A 4982-nucleotide genomic window follows, 5' to 3' on the forward strand; every position below is an offset into this window, starting at 1 on the left:
TCTCCCGTGTGTTTGCTGTTTGGTAAGTAATGCAGATATAAATGCATATATTTTAAAATATTTTCAGTATAATAATTCAGGAATGGTCAACAAACATACTTACGAAGATTCTTCTCACTAATCAGTGACCTACGCACTGACCTACCAAGAAAGACAACGATGGATTTCGTTTTATTTAACGACCAGCTTTACAAACCGACTACGCCCTCTAATTTGTTTCCAAGCTAAATGTTGTTTAATTGGACCGGAAACTAACCCCTTCGTTGTTTGTTTTTTTGTTATAAAAATGAGATGAAGAAAGTAAGTTTTATGTTTACAATTTTTTAATAGTGATTCAAAACTACTTAATGTAGAACTCTTAAATGAATAATGCTTACACGCAAAAATACCGAAGACCGTTCGAGATAATTATTTTAAATGTATTTCTTTTTTCCAATTTAAAAATTATCCGTGTGGCCATCATCAGCATCATCATTCCTTTGACTTCCTCATGAAACATAGGGCCTCAGCAAAAAAACACGCCACTCTCCACGGGCTTTTGCTATTCTTTTTTATGGCTGTTTTGTTCTTTTTGGTCTTCCTCTGCGTCTTGTTCCCTGGGGGTTCCACTCTAAGGCCTGCCTAGCTCTATTGCTGGTATCTTTTCTAAGGGTGTGACCAATCCATCTCCACTTCCTCTCTAAGATCTGCACTTCTATATTTTTCTGTCCACTCATCTCCCACAGTTTGGTGTTTTCTACTTTGTCGTACCAGTGTATTTTTAGGATATTTCTCAGACATCTGTTGATGAAGGTCTGTACTTTTTTTTCTGGTTGCTTCAGTTGTTCTCCATGTTTCAGAACCATACAGTGTGGCCGAGGAGCTAATAATTTTTTTCTTAGCGATTTGCAATAACTGCAAAAATTTCTTGGAAAATTGTTAGAGCTGTTTTCAAGACCTGCGTCCAGGTTTCCCCACCCCTCTAGAAGGCTCAATGTTCCAGGACGTTTCCACAAAGTTACGAGTTACTATGCCAGTGGAGACAAAAATGGTGTTTGATCTGCATTTGCAGACTCCTTTTGAAGCGCTGTATCAACATAAGAAGTGTCTAAAGATGAAACAAATTCATGTGGAAGCACTGCTAAACAACTTAGGAATGAATGTTATTAGGACCTAGGACTTTTTTGAAGTAACGTCTGTACTTTATAAGATAAGACATTAGAAAAAAATTATGTGGCAATCTCTTAACTCTACGAAATGAAACCAGCTTGTCTAATAGTGGTCGAATTTTTTTACAAACCTGTTTCAAAAGAGTCTACCTTAGTTTCACAACTGATACATGAATTTAAAAAAAAATTACTTGTCAAGAGGTATGTCATTGTACTCATTTGCATCGCAGCATGCCGGGAAAGCGTGTGCGATGGTACTCATTATAGAATTTGTTGTTCAGAACTCCAAGCACCCTTAGTTAACTCAATAATTTTAGAAACGCTTCAAGGTGGAAGACTCAAACAGAAAGTAACAATAATAATATTGACACACTGAATTATAATGTTGAATTTTTGAAATGGCCTCCTTCAGTAGTAGAACAAAACCTAATAAATACTCAGAAAGACACAATCACATTTCTTATTCCATATGCTAGGAGAAATGTGTTACGTTCTTCTTCTTCCTGTAGCCATTCCTGCATGGAATAGATTGCCTGAATCAGCCATTAAAAGCAACGACTTACCAGAGTTCCCAATTAACTTTCTTGATTTAATTGACTTATGGAAAACGTGTCTGACGTAATTATATGTTATTTTAAAGTAACGTCCTGCTATGCGTGAGATAAACAAGAAAATACATTTGTACCTCGAAATGAAAATTTATTTTAAATCGCAACACCTCTCATTGTTTACTGACAAATGATGATTGACTTAGAATTGATGCTAGGTGTAGATATCTAGATACCAAAGCTGCTAATGACTAGAACCTCCTTCTACAATGAAATGAAAACACTGATCTTCTTATCTTTCCATATAAATTACAGACGTTATTTAAAAAAAAAATGGAGATTATTATGTCCAACACGTTTTAATGTCTTACAAACACAAACAGGAAAAATTGTCGCTGATTATGACAATATAGACACAATGTAACGGAATAATTTGATTTTTTTTCACACACGGTGTTGATGTGTGTTTTATATAGGTTGCACCAATCGGTGTTTGGGAGTAACATCCCTTGTAACTGTTGTTGTCAACCAATATGGCGTTAGATTAAACAGCTGATTTCATGTCTTATACGTTATATCCAGAGTCTTGTTATTATTCGTTCATAATAATCAACACACGGAATAAAGCTTTTTTTGTGTATCTGATGCTCAGATTCGTGAAGCTTTAATAAGAGACCTGGTTCAACGAACCTAGGTCTAGTGCAATTTTTAGCAATGTTGAATCACATTTGTTTAGTTGGCAAGAGTGATTCTTTCACAACGGCCTCCTTGACCTAGTTTAATTTGTCCATTTACTTGAACATCTTTCCCACATCTTCATTTTTACGTTATTGTTTTTGTTTAGCTTCCATTACAACTCCACAACATTTCTCCATATTGTTTCTCCAGCGTTTTCTCTCTCACTAAATTTCATGGCTTAAAACTCTTTCTCTCCGTAATTATTTACCACATTCTGGTGGAATCAACGATTGTAGCGTCAGTTAGGAGAGAAAGAGTGAAGTACTGAAACGAAATGGTAAGAATTAGACAAATAAAAAGCCGATCACTGTGATTAACTTTTTAGGGTAAAAATCCTTAGTATTAAAATTAGAATTTCTATAAAAACCTCTCGCATGGCACAAAGGAGGCCTCAGGAAGTGGCGATTGGGGCAACCGCCCCAGTTCTCACGTCTTAAAAGGGCTCCTTGATAAAGAGAATCTGTTGCCATCGTACAGAGATAATGGTAGCCCTGTGACACTCAACCAGTGCTCCACGCACTTCTAAGCCTTGCTTCTGCATGGCATTCATAGACATAAATATATATGTCTATCATGGCATTTAATAAAAACATTGCACACATTCAAATACAGAGTTTCATAAAATTTGGTGCGAATTAGCAGCAGCTCTTGCACGGCCAATAATCCTACTTTTTTTTTTAAACAACAAAACAAAAAACAAAAAAAACAAAAAAAAAGATCTAAAATGGTGGACGGATTCTTGTCTTAGGAGTTATGTACCAATAAAAATGCATTGTGTCTCAATTTACATAACATGATTTCTTTATTGTATAAAGTAAGAAATAATTGACACCTAGTTGATAAAGAATCTCATTTTATGAACGTACGTCTATTCGTAGAGATGTAGATTTTTATCTACTCTAGTATAACTAGTATGTACGAAATTTAGATCTACTTGATCTAGAACAGCGGTTCTCAACCTTTTAAGCTCGACGACCCCTATTTTCAACCCCCCACTCTGCTGGGACCCCCCCCCCCCCCCACAGCTATAGAAGAATAGACAAAATACAATCCATATTTTCAATGGTCTTAGGCGACCCCTGACAAATCGTCAATCGACCCTACAAGGGGTCGCGACCCACAGGCTGAGAACGCCTGATCTAGAGTAACATCTTTAGTAAAATCACTAAATTAAGAAAGCCTTGAGGATAGAAGACTCAAAAGTAAATTCGCAATTATACATAAAACACTGAACCATAATGTTATCTTATCTTATAGAATACAGACATTGCTTCAAAAAGATGATGATTACCTCCTGCGACAATATATACAGTCATGCATATTAACCAATAACTTAAATTCTGCCAAGTCACTGAGTTTCCTGGCTAGCTCAGGCAACCCATTCCAAGCTCTGATAGCGCTAGGGAAGAAGCAGTGGCGTGGCTAGCAATGTGCGGGTGGTGCCGGGCATCAAGCGGTGGGGGGGGCATCAAACTGAGGACAAACTTTCTCAGTAAAACTACACAATGTACTTGCATAAACAATATATTTTAATGCTCAGTTCAGTAAAACTATATATTCAATATATAAATCAATCATTATATAATTAGGCCGACGTAAAATAATATAGTTTACATAGAACACAATGAAGATACAACTGACCAAAAAATCCATTATAGAATAACAGTAACACTCCAATGCAGATGACTTATAACAATGTCTACTTGAAACAATGATTAACAAATGATTACAAACTTCACCTCCCTTATATAGCAGTATATCAATCTTTCTGGATCCTTAAAGACATCAATATTACATTACATTCATGATTATTACATTATTATCTTCTACCTCGACCCCACATCATGTTTATGCACATTAAGGCGATCGCACTAAGGAGGAAATGCTTCCGTCGCCTCAGCTAGGCACCCCCGTGGAAACGTCCGCCCGGGGGAAGCAGAAAAGCTAAGAACGAGAGCAAACATGGCTCCCAGTGAGCTACCACTGTATGCTCTAGCGAGTGTACCTGCAAGTGGTGGGGATGTGAGAAAAGCCTGCTACCCGTCCGAAACCCACCGCTTCGTTCCCCAACGGGGCCATGCGGGTGGTGTTGCTCCCACCACGGGTGCGGTGGCACATTATAGGTATATGGAGGGACGACGGAACCCGTGTCGTTGGCTCAACTGACCGTGTCCTACGACCAGGCGGATGTGATTGAATGATCATCCAGTAGCTGGGGGACTACAGACAGAGCGTTTGGTGAAGAGCCGATTCCTGGCCACGGGATAAAATCCTTTCCAGGGTCACATGGTTCATAAAAGGAATGAGGTCATCTCGAACCATACGTGGACAACTAAACGGCTACCGCACAAGCGTTTTGACCTTAAAAATACGGATAGTGTACTACTTACTGGTCAGCTCTCTTCTTTCCCTTGCTCACAGAAGCGTGACTAGCCTGCTCTTTCTCTTCCGGCTAATACACAGAAGTGTGACCATTACATATGATCTGATTATGATGTAGGCCTATGTAAAACGTTAACGCCAGTTTGTACTACACTTTTAGGATAAA

Source organism: Biomphalaria glabrata, chromosome 18, assembly GCF_947242115.1.
Source record: "Biomphalaria glabrata chromosome 18, xgBioGlab47.1, whole genome shotgun sequence".
Classification (NCBI taxonomy): Eukaryota; Metazoa; Mollusca; class Gastropoda; family Planorbidae; genus Biomphalaria; species Biomphalaria glabrata.